This window comes from Vanellus vanellus, assembly GCF_965231255.1.
Source record: "Vanellus vanellus genome assembly, chromosome: 8".
Taxonomy (NCBI): Eukaryota; Metazoa; Chordata; class Aves; order Charadriiformes; family Charadriidae; genus Vanellus; species Vanellus vanellus.
Genome location: NC_138913.1, coordinates 465,878 through 487,589, shown reverse-complemented (window position 1 = coordinate 487,589; position 21,712 = coordinate 465,878). Strand labels below are relative to the sequence as shown.

The window sequence follows — 21,712 nt, the reverse complement described above, 5'->3', positions numbered from 1 at the left end:
AGGTACCTTGCACATGGTGAATTTGCTTTCAAAGCATAGACCTTTCAAACTCTAAAGTAGCAAAAATAGTCAGTTTAATTATCTAGAAGCCAAGTCTAGGTGAGTTGGTGGTCCAAAGGGACCGCCTACTTGAAGCCCTGCCCTACACCCACTGTTTGCAGGATCCACCTTTAGGTGCTTTGTAATTTGTGGGGTTTTTTTTTAAGTTTTCTTTTATTTTAGTCTACATTTGTCTTAATAAATTATCTTCAATATTGGAAGTGGTGTTCCTGATAGTACCACTTCTGTTGCTGCACTGAAGCCACGGAGAAATTCAAACTAAGGTATCCTCCCAAGTGTATGACACTCAGCCTCACCTTGTCCTTTAGAAGGCACTTGATAAGTGACATTAGTCAACGTTGCTATATGCTCCATCACCTCTTGTTTCACAAGAAAGCTGGAATGCTCCATGCACAATATGGGATGCAACAGGGCAGTGGTCACTAGGGGAAGAAATTCAATTAACGTGCAAGCTTTTGTCTGCCTAGCTGCCTGGAGATCCATTTGTGCGAGGTTTTTAAAAACAGCAAATAAACCCGTAGCTACAAATAGAAAACTAGCTTTTGCAGGTGGCAGCTTTTAGGGAACCAGCAACGAGACACAGCCTGTTTCAGCGGCTGACACCTGCTCATAAGCAATTGAAAGGCATGGCCAGATGATACAGCTACTGCAAGAGGAGACTGAGCACCCCGGCCCGGCTCTCAGCCAGCAAACGGACGATGCACAAGCATCTTCCCCGACACCTGCCTGCATTTGTCTCCTGCTTCGCATTTGTCCAGCAGCCAGTCCAGGCTTGATCTTTGGTGGAGATCCTGCAGCCTCCGGGAACGCAAATAACCCCCGAGATCGCCGCCGTCAGCCTCGCACGCAGACTGCACGCCAGGGCAGGCAGCCGGCGGAAAGTCAGCAGAGTCTTAGTGACTTCCTTGGACTTTGGACCAGGCTTGAAAGAGGCAAAGAGCGCACATGGGCAGGCAGGGAGCTCACAGGTCCTCCCGGCAGGACTGAGACTCCCACGGGGTCAGCACGGGGTGACGGGAGCATCTCGGAGCGAGGGCTTTTTGGAAAGCCCCATGGCACCGAGGCAGCGCCATGAAGCCTGCTCCGCCGAGCGGCACAGGGAGCCAAAGCTCATGCCTCAAGGTGCAAGGCAATGCACCGCACTCTCCTTCACAAACACGTGGAGCTTGCTTTCTATTTACACTAAGGCCTTGGGCAACGAAGAGTAAGAAAGAAGCCTCAAAGAAGCATAATATAATTTCCCCTTACACTACATACTTTAATCCTGGTGTGACTTCCTATAGGGCAATAAAAAGTCTGCTGCCATTGTCTTTTTTGTTGTTGCTTATATGCCATCATTCTTTGAAAAACGCAGAATTATACACAACATTGTTAGCATTTTTTCAACTAAACCAACTTGTTAAGCAGATAACATAGTGAGTTATGTACAAAACAAACAAACCCCCTATTGAATAACGTGTTGGATTTCTTTGCCATTGTAAGATGCTTTACTCTCACCTACTCAGAGGTAGAAAATAAACGGATAGACAGCTAAAACCAAGTTATCTTTTTCCATTTAAGAGAGAGGTTGTTTCCGCTAATGCAGCTAACGACTGCTAGCCTGTAAGCAAGGACTGTCCCCGAGCCTCGCCGAGACCAGCCTAGCGAACCAGAGGTTTCTTGGTCGTGCAAACTGACTCATACTTGAGAACAAGCAGAGATCTTTAATGCCTGTTTGATAGCAGAAATAAAGCAAGTCCTCACCAGGCTCCATTTCACGTTATGGGCCAAACCCCACAGTTAACGTTAGCCAGTGAAACTCGTGCCAGCCTGGGAGGAACACTGCGATCGCGCAGCTGAGCCCCAGGGCTCGTCTCGCAGGTTCCATCCACCCCCCTCTGCCCGCGCAGCACCAACACCGCAGCGCAACAGCACCCATTCGGGGCGGAACCGCAGCACTGTGACTTTCTACATACCGAGAGGTGATACAATTCTACATAGGCTGGTATAACGCCGATGTAGTCCCTTCCGTTACAACCCACGTCTTCTGAAGACCCAGGCTGTTGCTGAGATGCAGGTTCAAATGAACTCAAGGCAAAAATAGATTTAAAAACCAAAAATCAGTCGCTGCTTTACAATTCAAATTCACGTGAAGAAACCAACCTGTGAATGCAAAGTTAGATCAGCTCAGATTCACAACCAGATTTTGTATGTAAACAGATTAAGCTTGTTTGGTACTGCGATCCTGGATTTGTCCCATTTTCAGTATATTTCTAGTTTTGCCACATTCTTCCTAAACTGCGGACCCAGGAGTGCAATATTTTAGATGTGTTACAGTCACACGTGTACCGTGGTGCTCCCCATGTATTTTCTGTTTTCCCCCTGCGTACATGCAGGGAGATGTACTTGCAGATACGACATTTCAAACCGCTCTACCTACTGTCAAGGCTTCGCAACACAACTGTTTCCAGTAGTTTATAGCATCGCCAGACTACAACTGTTCGACCTGTATTTTCCACACCAAAAGCCTGTCTCAAGTTGAAGTCTTTGGATTTGCAAAAAACCAATCAGCTATTTTGAAGAACAACAACAGGGAACAGTATAGTACCTTCAGCATAAAACCATTAACAACCACAACCTCAGAGGAGGGTTTGACGGGGAGGCAGGGGAGGAACTGAGAGGCCACAGACAGCAAGTACTGTGTAACTACTGTACTGCATACACAATGCTGATTCTTCCCCAAGGAATGATGTCAAACCAAAGTTAATTTTTTCATTAGGACTAATACTTTCATTTAATTTATTTTTATAAATCAATCTGCATAATGTAAGCTGGCATCCTTCACGTTTCAATTTTGCTTACAGTAATAAAACTAACTCTGCAAATCATGCCCAGCTATATGTTATTTTTATATCTAAGAGCACCAAGTGATAGAAGCTTGGCAGGGCAGATCTGACTAAGAGAGAAAAAAATTGTTCTACTTCCCAAACATAGCAGAACAAGACCATGCTCCATAGCCTGATTTTAAAGCAGTAGGATGAAAATGACTCAGCCTATGTTAAAATTAGAGGCATGACGAGATTGAGACTGCAAGTACTGAATTAAATGCATTTTTACTTGACTTCAAGAAGGTTTTTTTGTTAATGCCTGGTAAAGGAAATACTGAAACCTAGCAACTTGGAAAGTCTGTGGAACAGTCAAACCTACGAGGATGGAGCCGAGTGCCACCTGGCATCGCCGCCGCCGCAGGGGAGCAGGGCTGGTGCCGCGGGCCTGGCTCCCTGTGACGCTGCGGCCGGGCGGCCCAGCCTCCCCGCACCCCGGGGGACGGGGTGAGGCTGCGACGGAACGACACAGTGGCTGCACCACGTCACACGCATGCCTGTCGGCAGCAGTGTCCCAGCAGCAAGGGCTCCCACCAAAAGCCTCCACAGCCACCTCCAGCCCCCCGTTCCCCCACCCAAGCCCACCTCTCCCCTGGCTGCCAGGAAGCTGCCCCAGCCCAGGAAGGAGACGGAGATGCTGCAGGCGAGCGCTCACCTCCCTGCTCTCTGTAGAGAGCAACAACCCGAAATGTGCGGCACCATCGCTCACCAACAAAAGCTTTTCTTGAATCAAATACTGATACAACTTACACAGCTGTGAGTCATTCAGCTCAGAGTAACCCTGACAGGTTTTTCCGTATCTTGTGCCACTTCTCTTTGTGCTCAGAGACAGAAGCACAGTGTTTCTGGGGCCTTTTGTAATGACTACTTACTCAACCTCTTCCATATATTCATCCTTTTTTTAAAAAATATATAAAAATATAAATCCCTCCAACATTTTGAATGCTAGATAAAAAAAAAAACATTAACAGGGAGAGTTCACTAGGTCAAATGACCAAAGCGAGACATTTCCGTTCCCCTCCTTGCAGACACAGTACCCAGAGCCAGCAGGAGTGCGTCACAGCTCAGCGTTCCTGCTGCTGCCTCCCCAGGCTTCTCCCTTCTCTCACAGGAAACCCTCCAGCTGGCCCTGGTTTGTTCTCTAGTGCATTTTAAATGCAGCTTCTTTGCATCAATTGAATTCAGGTGCACGGAGGCACTTGGTACCCGCACGTGGGTGTCGCTCCTGCTGAGATTTCCTTACTTTCCTCATCGCCTAGGTTTCCTTCTAGCAAATCCCTAATGACCAAATTAGAAGCAAAAAAGAAAAGAGTAATTCTTTCAATTATTTTCTGCCTTTCTGCAATACATATATATACACACGCACACGTTCTTTAAGGAAATGTGGGAAACCAGCTGCCACCAAAGGACTCTGCATCTCCCAGCATGGAGCACGGATTAACAAAGTCCCACCTAAGTTCATGCCGAATGGTTTGCACAAATAGCTGTTGGTGTTTTCTCCCTAATAGGAGGACATAGAGGACAATATGGTAATAAATTATGATCCCATCCCTACAGTCAGTGCTGGCTGTCCCCCTGCGGCTCTGGTACAAGCCCAGAGGGTCACAGAGCTGCTAAGGAGCAGCGCGCGCAGTGCTCTGGAGGCTGGGACACCAGGCAGAGCACGGGTGACCAACCTTTCGGGCACAGGTCACTTTTACCAACCTGGTACTGGATGGTTCTGGTGCGTAAGCGAGGATGAGAAACCACAGGCCACCAGCATTTTGACGCTAACAATTTTAAAAGATCAGCAAGACTAAATCGCAAAGAATCTGTTACTGACTGAACAAAACAGAGCCCTGTTTATCTGGATGGACCTGTGTGAAATAAAGGTTCCACTATAAGAATAATTTGCACCGGCCGCTTGTGAACTTTGTGTTCCAGACTGAATACGCTGCTTGAACAACGAGGGCGGTTCATCACCACTACATCTCATGCTCTGTGACTCATTATGACAATGGGGCAATCTAGCTTTGCTCCATCTAGAGCAGTGGAATGTTTCATTTCCCCAAACCTTTCTGCTTAGAAGCAAAATTATTTACAAGTTGGTGTCATAAAACCATGGGCAAAATTTTACCTTGGACATTAATTCCGTGAGGACTTAAGAAAATGCATATTGTGTCTTTCTAAGGTATTCCTGGGGAAGGTCATGTCCACAATGGGCACTAGGCTCTCAGGGATACAGGGATGACTGAAAACACAATACAAATGTGAGTCAGCAATTGCAGTGCACAGTTCAGTCGCCGTATCAGTGTGATTCCCATTACCTGTTCCACAGTACGCTCACTGCCGTCACACTGGGCGTCCCAGTGGGTTGACACCAGCTCAAGCCCATTGCTCTCTTTGAAATTCCTCTGCTAGTTGTTCAGATATTTTACCCTAGGCTGGGCTGAGCCACATAATCCCCCCGCCATGCCAGTCTGGCCAACTCAGGGAGATATTTACACCACCAGCTGATCCGCTCAGCTGTTGATAGCTGTTTATTTCAAAGGCCGCCCTCTGGTCCCCTTCACGAGGAGATCAAGTCAGCTTCTTTGCATTATTCTCCGAGCTTGCTGTCACCCTTTCCCATCTCCACCGTCACCCTTTCCCATCTCCACCATCACCCTTGCCCACCTCCACTGAGCACTTTTCCCCAGTGGGGTTCATTTGGAGAGGCACCATCCACCCTGCAGGGTTTACTGAGTCACACGCTTTCTGGGAAACCCACCTGTTGTATTGACCTGTGGAAGAGGGAGGATAGAGGTCAGGAATGACCTGCAGCGCGTGTGGCACGGCCTCTCCCGAAGGGATGCCTGTGTGAATGCCAGGTGTGATTTTGTGGCAAAGCTTCACACCCTGTCCCCCCGTCCTTCGGGAGGTAAAAGGAGGCCACATTCTTGGCAGATCCCGTATCCCCCTCCAGTGCGGCAGTGTGGGGGTGCAACTCATCCCTCAGCCCGGCCGGAGCCGCGTGACTCAACAGAGAAGTCTGCATTCCCCCAGAAAAGTCTCAGGGAGAAAGAACATGCAGCTCGATTACTTGATGTGCCCTGTTCACCCACGGTGAACTTGGGGGGCAGAGCCCCTCGGGCTCCGTTCATCCCGCCCCTCCTTGCTTTCCCGAGGCCATGCGGGGACTGCAAGAAATTACTGATTGTGCACGTTTCATAGCAGACCACTGGGAGGGCGGAACGGGAAAACCAACCCGGAGGAGGCACTCTGTGGGTATAGCTGGAGGGGGTGAATCACTCTCCTATCAGAAGCAGCATCGTTAGCCTGGAGCTAAAAGAAGCGAAATAGGGAGTAAGGGAGGGCACTTGCCAGGAAGAATATCTCGTTTGGGTTTTTTTCTGTTTGTTTTGTTGTGGGTTTTTTTGATGCCTGACAGCTATTACCACTAAACAGCAGAACCTGTGACAATACAGAGAATATACTTGTTTTGCTCTGCAAATACGGGGCAGCGTTTTCACCAAACAAGAATGGACGTGTTGGGTTGTTTTAATTCCTGGCATAGCTGGGCATGTCTTATCTCCGGCTTGAAAAAATGGAAATGCAGAATGAAGACAGCCAGTTGTCTCCTTAGGTAACTACACACAACTTTCACCACAGGATAGGAACTGTTGGCAAGATGAACAGTACAGAGAAACTTAGTATTGCCAGCTGAATAGATCTGTCACATTTCTTTCTGCAAATGTTATGTCTACTACTACTACAAATAGCACAGCTGAGTGATAAAACCTAAAAAATGTGAAAAAATATTTTCTCTATTTTCAAGTCTGAGTGCCTTGTGAATCTGACAGCATTCTGTTTTTGTCAAAATCACGTTTCAGGCCCCAGCGTCTCTCCAGCCGTTACACCCGTGCTTATCGTTAACAGCCACAGAGCTTGGACAGACTTTGCCGCAGCTCACACGGGACAGAGAAGGCAGTCTCATTAGGTATCTTTTAACTAGAAGGAAATAGGAATGATATAACCTTATACAAGAATATTGCCCTTAAAACACTGACTCGTGCTCTTTGATGTCCGCTGGCTAAGGCCTGGCCCTACGGAGACTGAAAGAATTTCACAGTGCCAGATCCTTCCTTCCACGAATAGTCACACTGATTTCATGTACTTCTTTAGGATCAGGTCTTAGATGACACTATTTTTAACTACATGAAGAACAAGCAAGTCTAAAACACCTTAACCCTCCAGCTGAGTCTCTGTATATTTTAAAGCCACTCTAATATGCACAGAATTAATGTGCATATTACTCAGCAAAGAGTAAACAGCAAGTGCTGCAGTGTCTCATGTCACTAATTTCATGACTGTACAGAAATATGCCACTGTAAATTAACTAGTCCATTACGGTGTGTTATAAATAATTAAAACTAAAACTGCAATTGACAAAATGAAGCAAGAACATTCTGCAACCCAGTGTTCTTCTTACCCTACTTAATAATTTCCTAATTTGAGTAAAACACTAAATGTGAGTCTGTTTAAGCATTCGTTAGTATCATTTACTAATTTGGAAAGCACCTTGGTCGCAAAAAAAATTAAAACATGTTAAAACCTACACGTAAGTCAGTCTCAGATAAAACAGCAATCTGCAAGCCACCCAAAATAAACCGGTCCTTCGTCATCTTTCATAGGTCTCCGAGGTGAAGCCAAAGGGAGCGTGTCATGGAAGTGGGGACCCACCCAGGGCAAAGCTCCGCCGCTGACTGTGGGACATCAAGACCCAAAAAAAGAACCCGTCCTACCTGATACCAGAGGACGAGGGAAAGAGATGGGCTTCTCCGGTCATCCCCGTTGACACCACCTGATGCTCAAGCAGGCGAACAGGAACTATGTGCCTCTTGTCAGCCACGCTCTTCCACAGCATATCTGCTTCACAGCATCGCCGGCAAGACTGACAGCCGAGTGCAGGGCACAGTCAGGAAAAATAGTTTCTGCTTTGGCATGTGAATTTAGAGCAGCTCAGCTTTTGAGACCTAGAGATGAGAAGAGACAGATAGGTGAACGGCATATAAGTAATATCACTGTATTTTTAGAGGGATTTTTAAAGCAGACCAAAGATGCTTTTATGCAACTTCTTAGAACTCTGCTTGCTCCATTACTTCAATCAATAGCGACTGTCAAATTGTTTTTGCAGAGGTTTTCAGGGTTTTTTTAAATTTTCATTCTTCAGTTTCACTGAAATAGCAGGTCTCTTTAGAGGTAGACATAAAAGGGTCTGACAAAACCTGCTGCTTCATTATCTCCAGATGAATTCAGTTTTCTGCTCCTTCACTCCTCTCAGCATCTTGTTCTGTCTCCTCTGGAGTACCACAGAGCTTTCCACCTGCTGGTTTTGGTTTGTTTTTTTGTTTTTTTTTTTTTTTTGTAATTTGTTGGTATTTATTCACAAGATAAAAAGTTTTATCAACTAATCTACTGTTTATGCTGTCTGAGCTAGCCCTGACCTTCATCGGAATGGAAAACAATCCCTACTGACAAGTTAGGGCCAGACCCTGTGCTGCTTCCGTGCAGTGCAGCACCACGGAGATGTCAGTGCCCACCTTCCCCCTCCAAAGCAGCAGGTTGGCTGCTGAGGGATGGATGGAGTCCCCTGGATGAACCTTCAGGGAGAACTCCCCATGGGGAGAGGGCTCTGACCCTGTTTCTGTAGCCTCCAAGAAGGGGGTTCCTGCATCTTGGAGTCCACCACGCATGGAAGGCTCCTTGTTGGTGCTGGCTCAGGTGGGTCCGCAGCCCCTGGGCTGGTGGATGGATGGTACACAGCACCCACCTCCCCATCACTGTGAAAGGGGAGAGGCAGAGGGAAAAGCTTTAAATATCTGCATAGCCTTGGCTTGTGCAGTTCCGTTGGAGCAGATGGAAACCATAAGGGACAGGAGTCCTCCTGCTTCGTACTGTACAGCAGCTTCCACCTGGCGGAGTGGGGGCACGAGCAGCAAGTGGGAATGGCCCAGGGGAAAAGCTCATTTGTAATTGTCCTCTGACAGTGGGAAAAAGGATCCTCCACCCATCTGTTACTGCCTACACCCGCTATGGCACCCTTACACGGAGGCTGAGCAGAGGACCCGACAGCCTGTTCTGGTACCAGACGCCCCACAGGCTGCCCCAGGGAGTCTCTGGACCACACGAGGAGATTCGTCAGGCACTGGGTCATGCTGGGAGAGAACGGGACGCTCCTGCAGGGATGCGCTTCCCCAGGAGATCCTGACTTCTGGACAAAGCCCCGTAGCTGAGAGCAGAAGCCTGTAACACCATCCTGCCATGGATCAGGACACCAGTGGGTCTGCACTGGGTACAAGCAAGGACAGTTTATAATTCTCACTTTTTTATAGTAATGACGGTTAATCCCGTCTTTGCTAATCCGCCAGGACAGCACAGCCGACACAAGACTCCTCCAGGCTGCAGTGGGTGCTCACAGCTGGGTGAGCCACAGATTGTTAAGCACACTGTTAACTCCCACAGACTGACTATTTCCTTCTTTTTTATAACCATTTCTTTAGGCAAGTCTCTCCTGGTATTTTAAAAATTCATTTTAATCAATTTAAAATTAATAAAGAAACAGTGAAATCCTTAGGGCCTGAAAGCCCCAATCCCTGCCGCGCTGGAAGTGATGAGTCAGCTGCAGCACGGCCCGCCATGGAGCTGCCGCGGGACGCCTCCGAGGAGCCGTGCGCGCTGAATTAGGTCACTTGCTTTGCTATTTACAGAGAGGCAACCGTCACTGCCGTTGGATGCCTCCTCCTCTCTGCCATGAAAGAGCGGCTGTGCCGGGAGGGCACTGCGCCGGCGACACCTCGCCCTCGCCGCAGAGGCTGTGGCTCCGCGCGGTGCAGACCGAGCCCTGGGCCGCTGCCAGAGGAGGGAAGGGGCCAGCGGCCGCCAGCAGTGGCAACACGCGGGGTCCCGTCCCACTCCTGCAGTGCCATGCAGTGTCCCCTCGGGGGGACCCAGGCCCTGGCTACCGACGCGCGCTCGGGCCGGGAGTCTAGACCAGCCCCGGTGGCCAGCCCGGCCACCGCCTCGCCCAAAGCCGGGGCTCGCGGCAGGCCCAGCTCCGCTCCACAGCCGGGACAGGCGCTCCCTGGCGCCAGGGCAGAGCTGTGCTGCTCCCTCGCTAATCACCCAGCTCTAATTGCTGCGCCACGGTCTGAACAGGCAGCTCCTGCAGCAGCTCTCCAGGGGATTAACATTAAGCCTCCGCTTTCTCTAATAACGTGGCACGTGAGGAAAAGTGGTTCCCACCTCGTGTGCCCGCAGCACGTGGGACACGCAGGATGGTCACCTGCGCGTCTGTGGGCCGCAGTGGTGCCCGGGTGCCAGCACCACAGCAGGCCAGGCCAGGGCTGCAGCGGGAGACTGGAGTCCATGGGCTGCAGGCATGGAGAAATGCTCTGCTGGCGCCCCAGGGCCAGGGCCAGGGCATGAGGGAGGCTTGAGGAGCTGTTATGGTGCTCTCGCAGCATGAAGGTTCCCAGTTTGTAGCAGAGGAGCAGGAACACAAGAAGGACATGGACCTGTTGGAGTGGGGCCAGGGGAGGCCCCGGAGATGCTGGGAGGGCTGGAGCCCCTCTGCTGGGAGGACAGGCTGGGAGAGGTGTGTGGGTCAGCCTGGAGAAGAGAAGGCTCCGGGGAGACCTCCGAGCCCCTTCCAGTGCCTAAAGGGGCTCCAGGAGAGCTGGGGAGGGACTCTGGGTCAGGGAGGGGAGCCGTGGGACGAGGGGGAACAATTTGACACTGGAAGAGGGGAGATTGAGATGAGATATTAAGCAGAAATTCTCGGCTGTGCGGGCAGTGAGCCCCTGGGGCAGGGTGCCCCGAGAAGCTGTGGCTGCCCCATCCCTGGAGGTGTCCAAGGCCGGGTTGGACGGGGCTGGGAGCAACCTGGGCTGGGGGGAGGTGTCCCTGCCCAGGGCAGGGGGTGGGAGTAGATGGCCTTTAAGGTCCCTTCCAACCCAAACCATTCTGTGATTCTATGAACAGGACTAATGAAAGGGCAGGAGCACTCATAGCCTGCCCATGACACCTCTGCATTTCGTCCTCTCTACCTGCTGCCCAGGCCCAGGCTTCCCCAGCACACACCTTCCTGGGCACCCTAAGGACAGGCACAGGGATCCCCAACGCTGAGGGATCCTCTCTCGTTCCCTAAAGGCATGCGATGCAACTGCTGTTCCCCTGGGCTGTCAGAAGGGGGACAGGAAAACTCTACACCAGCCCTTTTGGGAACAGCCAGGCTCTGCTGGAAGGAGAAAAGCTGCCCATCAGCTGGCAGCTATGCTGAAAAACAGATCTGAATCACCACCAGCTTACAGCACTTATCTGAAAACATTGGTGACCCACTTCGGAAAGAACAAGCATACAGTGTCCTGCGACTGCCGGCACCACCTCCGCATCCCTGCCCAGCTCCACTCCAGCGTGGAAAGAACTGCCCAGATAGGAAAGTGGAGAATTCAGCTCCCCTCGCCCCAACAGCCGCCCAAACTCTCCTCTCATGCTGCTCGATTTCGTTCCCAGGTACAGTTTGCCTAATGTCAGTTATTCCTCCCCAGTGCTGGAGCACCAAGAGCATCAGACACAGCGAGGGTCTCCCCTCGGTGAGAGAGGAACACACAGCGCTGAGCTGGGCTGTGCAGCAGGGAACAAAACGCTCACAAAGAACTGCTTGCGCTGTCTCAAAAGAAGCAGTTTCAATTCCCCGACAAGCAGTGGCTCCAAATAACAAGATGCCTTGAGTAATTAACTGAATGTTCTTTGGATAGAGCTTGTAAAAGGAGCTTATACGTATCAAACAAGAAAGATCTACTGTCTATAACTTGTTCTTTACTAACAAACAAAAGGTTTGGACTGAACCCATTTTAGAGCAAACTTTACAAGGGCCTTATGCTGAAATTATTCAATAGAAAGAACTGAACAGAGTCCAAGGCATTTGTGAGGGGCTGACCACAAAAAGCAAGGTTTGTGGTTGGTTTGTTTGTTTTTTTAAGAAAATCAAATACTCTCTCTTTTTTTTGGCACTAACATGACAGAGCTGTAAAGATTTAGCAGTCGCACTGCATTACCCTCCAAGAAACACACAAAACAACTGCTCCCTTAGCTAGATCAGCTGCTACAGCAAGTGTTCTAGTTGCCGTTGTCAGAGCTGAAAGAGGAAAGGAATTCCTCATTAATGCACTGAAGGACAAAGGATCTCCTCTGTAACAAGGGCCCTATAGTGCTAGGTGCTGGTACTACAGTACCTTTGCACCCTGACATACGCTTGCCCAACGTAACCTGCTGCTCCGTCGGGAGAAGTAACACTTTGGTAGTAAAGAGAAATACTTCTACTCTATGAATCGCTATTTTTTACTTGCAACAAGAACCAAAAGCCAGTGTTCTACAGTCAAGATAAGATAATCACAGCAACATGGAGCTCTTCTAGGTAGAAACACAACAGCTACTGAGCATCAGCATTATGATGGAAGACTCGGATGCTCCACTGCATCTGGAATATATTGCAATGGCAGGCAGCTAATACTGCCGCGTGGGCTGCGAAAATGGCATGTAAACCAGGACAAGGAAATACGGGGGAAATGTTGTAATTATTTAAATGGGTGGGTTTTGTTACCACCAGAAAATAAACTGCCTGAGTAAACCAGTATTTAGCCCGTTTATTTTTACAAACGGCCTGTAAAGAATGAAAGATCTGCTGCTTTCCTGTGCCTCTGCCCTCAATCTGGTATTACATCCATGTGGGAGCAGGCAAAATGCAGGTGCCACGTAGCAGCATGAGGCACCAGGACGGCCTTGGGAGACCACCAGAGGCAGAGCTCACCATCTCCCCTCCCCCAAAAAACCCAGCCCAAGAAAAGCCAAAGGGGAAAGAAAATCCCACAACAGCATGAAGCCTGCTGAGATTACCATTACAGCCCCACAATTCAGTGTGCTAGCCAAACACACCTAGTTTGGCCAGTAAACCGTTAAAAGCAGCCACATTCTTCTACAAAGGAGAGAAAGCTTTGAGACGTGACCTTTCCCAGCTGTTGGCAACTGGCTGAGTACAAAAGGTCGGTCTGGGAGTTATCCCCAACGCAGGGCTTTCCATACTCCTGGCAGCCTGTCTCATGCCAGCTACCCTGGAAACCAACTCAAGCACAAGTGGTACGTGACCTGGGAAGACACAGAGACAAACCAGCTGCCACAGAGAGAAGAGCAACCGGAGGTGGGAGGACTGGGCTCACTTCTGAGTTCAATTCCTGCATTGACAAACGCAGTTTGTTGTGTTCTCACAACAGCCTTCAGAAGGGTCCAGCCACTTCAGGGACCCAGAGCTCTAACATTCCTGCTTACCAGCTGCCTAAACTCACAAATCTCTGCGTTTCTGAAGTTACAGTCTCCAGAGACCTAAAAAAAGATCTTCTGAATGTACTGGGAAGCACATCAGTCTTAACAGTGCAGGGCAGCCTAGTGTCTGTTTCGTGCCGAAGCCTCTCACGTTCGGGAAGTGGTTTTGTCTCTTCCAGAGAGGAGCAATGTGACAAAATTATTTCCTGCTCACCTATTCGGCTGTGATAGAGACAAAAGATTTCGCTCGTGCCCTCATTTGCTTACTGAAGAGAAATAACGATGAGCCAAAATGGTTGAACGTGTTTCTGTTTTAAATTAATAAGTGGGGTTTTTTTAATGATAGAAATTGAAGTGCAGCTTCACCAGAAGGCTGCAGGGTGACTAAGACCCAGTGCAACGGTAAATGACAGAATAAACCTGTAAAGTTTGTGCGTGACATTTCAAAAAGCTTTTCTTGAATGTCACATTCTGAGCATCACAGGCATTCCCGAGGTAATTAACAGAATTATTTAAGGAAGCAAACAAAGCTTCCTTTACGTGTCAAGAAGAAGGTGAGAAGAGAACACAATGACAATTTCTTGTACGTTCTTTGCAGGTCGCGTCTAACTGCATACAGCAAACAATCGCATGCCTTGCTGAGGACTCCCGTGCACCCTACTCGTCCAATTCATATACTCCTACTGCTCACGGCAGTGTCTCTGAAAAGACAGGCCAGCAAGAAGGCTGAAATTCAAGGTCAGGTTTTGTAGTGAAGCAACAAAAAAATATTCAGTGCTTTAATGACAAAATTTGTTACCAGTGCCATCATATCAGTGCCCAACTTCTGTTTTTTCCTACTACTGAGATTAGGTCAGGGTAAAATACAAACATCAAAGCACTGTCGTAATCAAAGAACAGTTGTTTTGCTTTCTTTTCTTGGCCAATTAACATAGCTTAGCTAGGAGGAAATTAATACTCAGAAGCAACCTCAGCTTTAGGTCATAAGCCGCTTTCTATGGTTTGGGTCGCCACAGTTACTATGGAGCTAATTCTGTTGAATCAGGAATCATTTGGAGATCAGGAGTGATCAGTCCTCCCAAACTGCCAACACGGCAAAGGGAAGAACTCTGCACTACTTTTTCTGAAGCAGTATTCGTAAACTGCATTGTCCTTAAGCATCTGATGCATCCAACCCAAAAAGCATCTGCTACAGAAGGTAAATAAAACATTACAAGGCTCAGAATTTAATAATAATTAATAATTATCAGGAAGGCAAGCTTCCCTCCCAGGGTATGCTAACACACACTGCTCCAGACTCACTCCATTCGAGGTTGCAGTACTGCTTTGGGTTTACATCAGCAGAGGTAGGAGCGTGTCTGCTGCTTCCTTGTTTGATTTCTTTAGCCTGATCCCTGCAAGTGGTGAGCATCATTCTGAGTAGTTAAGTGATTTATTTTCATTTCCCTCCGTGGCCAGTTTGAATTTACCATATTGCGCATTCAGTAGTGCAACTGTGCAAAGCAGTCTTTAAAGGTGAAAAACCTTGACGAGAACCTCATTAATTACACAGGAATATTTCCCCAGCATGCTGCAGAAAAAAAGATGGATTTCTTCTCCAATCAACTTTTCCATTTCAAATATCCGTAACTGTAGGTTTAGTCCTTGCACAAAAGGATACATATGGATAAAGAAGACATAGCATAGCCTAGTTCTTCCAAGTGCGATGGACCGGTCTGTGTTAAGTTTGACCTACTGCTCTCCAGCAACTGGTTGTGCACAAACCAGTGCAATGTCATAAGAAGGAACAAGGAGACGATTTTAGCTCTGCTTGTGCCATTGGCATGAACACCACTGGAGTTGTACCTGCTGGTTTGCATAGCCACATTTAAAGGGGGCACTAAAAACGCAGCCATGCAGACAAGAGCATGCTCGTCAAGAATAAACCACACCTTGGGCAGTAATTAAATGCAGAACAGCAAAGCAGTGGACAAAATGTATCTATATAAATATGGTCTTGCTGCCACATTCTGTATAAACTAATCAGTCCTCAGCCACCACAGATTCCTTTGTTCTGCATTCCCAGAACCTGCCTAGTTTACTTGCCAAGATGTTATCCAGACTTCAGGGCTTACAGTTATTTATCTGAACATTTACATCTAATCTACAATCTAACCTCCACATTTACAAAGGGGAAACTTTTCCAAAGCTTTGGGTCTGAGGAAGCTTTGTGGGTAAATCCTACACTCACCTTTGAAAACAGAGAGTATGCATCTTCTTTTCCACTTGCAAGGAAGAAGGAAGAGTTGCCCAGCCACATTAATTGGTATCTAAGACAATGAGATAAAGAGCATCTAAAAAAGAAATAAAAGTCAGTTTATGCACTGTGCAGATTTTATGGCACTTATTTCTGTAGATATGCTTTCTATAGAACAACGGTGGTGCCAAAGGACAGCTTACCAGCTACATCTACCCATTTGATGAAACAGCGTCCACATACACAACAGCAGAGGAGCTGCCAAATATAACAGAGGATGCTCCAGCACGCTTTGATCCTTAGTAACTTCACGAGCTACTTCTGCAAAATGAAACGAAAGTGTAAAGAAATAATGACCTTTAACCTTTTCATGCCCTGCATCAGTGATGCCACCAGGAATTATAACTTCTCATTGCTCTCCAGATGCATTTGAGGAATCGGGTATCAGTGCGTTCATTCCTACTACTTATTTCTTTCTTCAAAGGGCGGCAAACTACTTCCCTTGAAACCAGTACTAATGAAATGTTACAGTCTGAATGCAACCAGTGACAACCTCATAAGAACAAATTCTTAACAAATACTTAAGCACCAAACTTCCATTGATACATATGGAAACTATGACTTTGAATACACTTCATCTAGTCACAAGTAGCAATTAAAATTTTGCCAGGTCAACTATGAAACCACCTTCTAAAATTACTTTCTTCAGCAGGGTCTTTTTCTGAAAGCTGCTTGTGCCGTTTCCCTACTCGGTACGGCCAATACTGCAATCAGATTGCCATATGCAAACCGTGTCATCTACAATACTGCATGTACTCTTCCGTATATAATATGGTTTTGTAGTACAGTAGACATCTTCCAGAAAAATGAGCTTTTGCTCATATTGGCAATACTGCATTCACGCAAAGTATTCTACAAAGGTTTTTCCTTCTGTGGTATGTGTGGAGTCCCCCGGTCCTGCTGATAAAAGGTGAAAGACACTGAAGGATTAGACCTTGAGAAGGCGATGGGAGTGAGATGCAAGACGCAGCCATCTTCTTTATCACCCCCAACGTTCTGAGCACAGCATGCCTCTGACTTTTCCAGAACTACGTATCTCTGGTTTACTATATAAAACCATTCAATAAAATAGCAGAGGGGCTGGAATAGGAACTGATTACACAGTTTGCTGCTTCAGTGTCTGGACAGTGGTTTTGACTGAACCAGTCTCCTGCTGGTAAGAACATGGGCACCCAAGAACAAAACCAAAGCTGCTTCCAGTTATTTCTGTGGAAGGCAGAGATGGCCTTAAATTTCTGCTATGTACTGTGCAGCCTGTGAGACATGATGCTTGCTAAATGAAAAGTATTAAACCCTACAGTTTCAAAGCTGCTTTTTATTTGTTTCTATTTGTTCAATATTTTCAAGGGTAGCACATGGAGAAAAAATGAAATGACTGATAACAGATGATTCTGGATTGTTGGCTTTGGTAGCACGAAGTGAAAATGCAAATGCGTTATTGAATGAGCAGAGCAAACAGAAGGCTTGGTCACCCCCACCCCGTTCTGAAATACAAACAGAAACTTTGTTCAGAATATGGCATTACCTTTATTCACACAACCTAGTTATTAGCTTAAATATGCAGCACATCTTCAGCATATCTAACTTACAGCAACTTCTCCCACGAGCCCGAGAATACATTAAAGGGAGCTAGTAAGAGTGATTATAAAGCACCTACTGGATCAAGGAGATTCTGCTACAGTGTTTTCATTTCCATTGAAATTAAGTTCAAATTATACTTTACACCGCTCTGCTAACAAAAGGGAAAAAGGGCACTGTAAATGTAGCAGCAGGCAAACACATCTTCATTTATTCTTCCCTATTTTTAACTTGTGGTTAAACTTAATAGACTTCTAAGTGCAAGTAGATTAAAGCTCCATCTAGTGCCAGGGTCTTGGAAGTTACTGAGAGACTTGCAGTCCAAAAATAGCAAACACGCTCACAAAACTATCAAGAAGCAGCAAGCCCAGCATCTCAAAGCTGTCGCACACAGACGACGAGAATTCTGTTGGAATCATTCTTACAGCATATAAGGGCTTAACTTTAAAGCTGCCGTATCTTTGACCAAGCAGAGAACATGGCACTACCTGGACAGGGACGTACACGAAAATACTCAAAATACACACCTGCAACAGCAAGAGGAGCGCCAGCCTTCGGAGCCACGCACATAGCCAGCACCTCTCCGCATGGGGCTCCGTGGGCATCGCTGCAGTGCTCGGCACTGCTCTTCCTGTTTGGATGCCGGGAGCTGGGGAGGGAGCGGGGGAAGGCGGCACAGTCCTCCCAAAAGCCAGTCACCAGGAGCTAGGGCATGCTCAAGAGAAGTGGAAAATTTGTTAACTTCTCAGGAAAAGAAGGGATTTGAATCCTGGGCTTCCCATCTCTTGCCAAGTGCTCTCAAGGGGTTGCGTGGAATGGACAATGGCACCCGGACTCCCCCCAGAACCAGACAGCCCTTTATTTTACAGGGGGACCCCGGCGCTTGCAAGCCGTTCCTGAAGAACAGCCTCCGGGTCAGGCTCTCGCAGAAGCCAAGCTGGAGGAGAGCTGGCTCCGGCTGCCTGTGCCACGGTGCCGGGATGCGGGGCTGTGTCCCTGCAGCCCCCGGAGCCCGGATATCACCAGGCTCTGCGCCTGCGTCACGTCCCATCACCTAAAGATGAGCCAGAAGCAAAGCAGGTCTCAGGATGATCTCAGGACTGAAACTTTGTATTTAAGCACTTGAATGCCATTTTTTGGATCTATGCCCCAGCTACATTCTCTTTGCCTTCAGCAGAAAACACTCGACAACACCAGCCGCCATCCGTGAAGCAGTGTGTAAATCAGATCGCTGGTTTAGTTCTGGAGAGGAACTTCCCATAGTGGTGTTTAGTAGTAGTTGCTGTGGTATTCCTGAATAATACTGAAAACACCTGAAGAGTGGGTTAAGTTTAACCATATTTTAGTTATATTTTGAAAACTACCTGGGACATCTATTTATTTATTTACTTTTATACCATTCCAAAAAATCACCTTACAACTACCTGGAAAGCCATCAATCAGTATTTTGTCACATAGTTCAGGAGGTGTTTGCACACACCAGGCTGCTGCTCTGAAAGAAGGACCAAGCACGGGGAAGGGCCGTCAGGGAGGGGAAGGGGAGGAGGAAGGAGAGAGGAAGGAACTGCAGCAGAGATGGCAGAACCGCTCCATTGATCTTTGCTAAACTCAAAGTACCGTTTTGCACACTGTAAGGTGATCATGGTCATACTATGCTTCTAAACTTCGGTCCTTTTGTGGTGTATCTTCTGTCATAGCTTATAGTTTCTAAAATAGCAAAGATAGAAACAAAAATATTTAGTTATTTAAATTAAAAACAAACCTTTTTTTTCTTATAAAGTTGGCTTTTTATTGCCTTGTCTTTAACAATCATTTGACAGGGATAATTATTCTCTCACACTACTGAATAACAGAAGCTCCCACCAAAGCCAGTGCAGTTACTACACCTTAAGAGTAGAGAACAAAGTGCAATCTTGTTTCGCCACAAACTACTCCAAAAAAAAAAATCATTGGAATTACAGAAAAATATGTAAACAAAGAGAAACAACTGTCTGATAGAAAGGCGTTATAAAAGGCTGAAGCAGAAAAGCATACAACCCAGCCCCAAGGAGGGGTGCCATTTCCGCTGCTGTGGCCGTCACTGGGCTGACGGCTGTCCCCGGGCCAGTGCCCATGGCAGGTGCTGAGCCAAGCACACCTTGGCCAAGGCCACCTCCGAGCTGCCCCATTCCAGCACAAGAGTTCAATTTCCTGCCAATCAAAGAGTGTGCATTCCAATTCACTCCACTAACCCATATCTAAAATCCAGCCATCGATGGTCTTGAACAGCTGACACCCTTACTGTTCAATACACAGCCACAGTCTGCCATGACCTTCTCCAGAGGCATCTACTAATGGTAACACAAAAAGATGGGTGCCTATTAAAACAAACATGCAAAAAAGTCTACCTGGTGCTAATGTTCCCTTCCTCTGTTTTTCTGCCTTTTTTTGCAATGGCAACGGCTAAAACGGCACCTGTTTCTAGCTCTGTAACCAAAACCATGCCGTACGTCACAACTGCCTTATGTACGCTACTCTAACCTAATGGGGACAAGATTTGCATAGCAAAGGACAGTTATTCTGATTGTTCAGTCAAAGCAGGAACATGGTAGACTTTTTTTTTTTAAAAATACTGAAGTCATGTATTTTCATTTAAGGAAAGTGGTCCTCATTCTGAATTTTACATTTGAGTTTCAAAGAAAACTGAAATAGGAGGAATCCTTTCACTCTTCTAGATAAATGTAACACACCTGAGACACAAATCTTTAAAAGCACTTCACCAATTTGGCGTTTTATCTTCATCAAGAGCACAGATAACTATATTAGATGCATCTTTCCCATGTATGTTGCCACGTAACCCAAGCGTGCACTGGGAGATACACAGTTAGAAACACGTACGACCAAAAAGCAGGCGTGAGCCACCATGGATGCTCCAAGTGTGACCCGATGATGTGGTGCAAGCTGCATTGCTGGGTGAGGACACCAAAGACAGACAGGGGAGCACAGAAAGCCACACAGCAGATGACTGGATTCTTCTTCCCCACAGAACACCACCGTGAGTCCATTCCAACTTGCTGTAAAGATTGATAATAAACCCCAGCATCTGCCTCAAAAGAGCCTACAACCTGAGATTCAGACGCTTGCCTTGGTACTTACTATGTAGACAATTTTAAACCGGTGATGCTGGGGGGTACAATCCATCGGAAAGACCCATACACAATCAAAGTCATGACCTGCTGAAGCCATCTACCAGGTGTCCATGGATGCCAGCTTCCTGTGATGCTGGAGAAGACCTGCCTCAGCTCCACTGTTCTCTGCAACATTTCTTCCCCGAATTGTTCTCAGCACGTTTACTTTTCATTATGAATAGCTGTTTGGTCGAGATACGGTATTATTTGTTTCCTTCAGTGAGGTATTTAAAAAGAAGAGAAAATGTTCTAAATGCAACCACACCTGGCGTACTGCCTCCAGCTCTGGGGCCCCCAACATCAGAAGGACACGGAGCTGTTGGAGCGGGGCCAGGGGAGGACCCGGAGATGCTGGGAGGGCTGGAGCCCCTCTGCTGGGAGGGCAGGCTGGGAGAGTTGGGGGGGTCAGCCTGGAGAAGAGAAGGCTCTGGGGAGGCCTCCGAGCCCCTTCCAGTGCCTAAAGGGGCTCCAGGAGAGCTGGGGAGGGACTCTGGGTCAGGGAGGGGAGCCATGGGACGAGGGGGAACAATTTGACACTGGAAGAGGGGAGATTTAGATGAGATATTAAGCAGAAATTCTTGGCTGTGGGGGCGGTGAGCCCCTGGCACAGGGTGCCCCGAGAAGCTGTGGCTGCCCCATCCCTGGAGGTGTTCAAGGCCGGGTTGGACGGGGCTGGGAGCAACCTGGGCTGGGGGGAGGTGGCCCTGCCCAGGGCAGGGGGTGGGAGTAGATGGCCTTTAAGGTCCCTTCCAACCCAAACCATTCTGTGGTTCTGTGATTTTTAAGCTGTTTACCCATTTACTCAATTCTACTTTTCCCTGTTCCTCCCATTTTTAGATCCTTAATGTTTCCTTTCATCCATACCAGAGCGGGTGCTCTGGAGTTCAGCAGTATTAGACTTTCAGACTCAATGCACTTTTTCTAAGCACATAATTCGTGCATTTTAAAACTTTTCTTTGATGTTCTTTTGTGATTATGTAGACATATTTGAGCTGAATAATTCTCATATACTTTGTTTCTCAAAAATGTGATATTTATTTGACTGGATGTAATTGAGAGAAAAGCACTACAGCTATTGCTGAAATAATTTCCTGGGTGCTGAAACTAAGTAGTACTTCAATTATCAAAAACAAACAAAAAATATTCTAAATATTAAATATACATATACTGGCTCTTCTTTGTTGAGCTGACAGCGAGCAGTGTGACTGCTACTCATAGCTAGAATCGAGTACTTTGTGGCTAGAGAGAAATTTTGTACTAAATTAAAAAAAATGGAAAGAAAAAGAAAAATGTTTAACCATTTATGCTTCATTCAAAAAATAATGTATATTCATAATTTTACAGAGTATTACAAGGTTGAAACTGCATAATTTCTCTGGGAAAAATATAACTTTTTATACTTCAGAATT

The 21,712-nt window shown here is 47.1% G+C and overlaps 1 long non-coding RNA gene across 6 annotated transcripts in view; it reads right to left on the bottom strand.

The window, feature by feature from the left end:
- Positions 1-19,559, bottom strand: part of LOC309675224 — a 49,141-nt gene extending 29,582 nt beyond the window's left edge. For 4 of the 6 annotated variants that reach the window (XR_014269469.1, XR_014269470.1, XR_014269471.1 and 1 more), the window contains exons 1-4: positions 17,664-19,559; positions 15,702-15,819; positions 15,493-15,595; positions 7,688-7,918 (exon numbers count right to left, since the gene is read on the bottom strand). This is a non-coding gene — a long non-coding RNA (uncharacterized lncRNA). The remainder of the gene's footprint in view (positions 1-7,687; positions 7,919-15,492; positions 15,596-15,701; positions 15,820-17,663) is intronic. The other 2 variants (XR_014269473.1, XR_014269474.1) reach the window with 2 other exon arrangements.
- Positions 19,560-21,712: the final 2,153 nt, after the last annotated feature.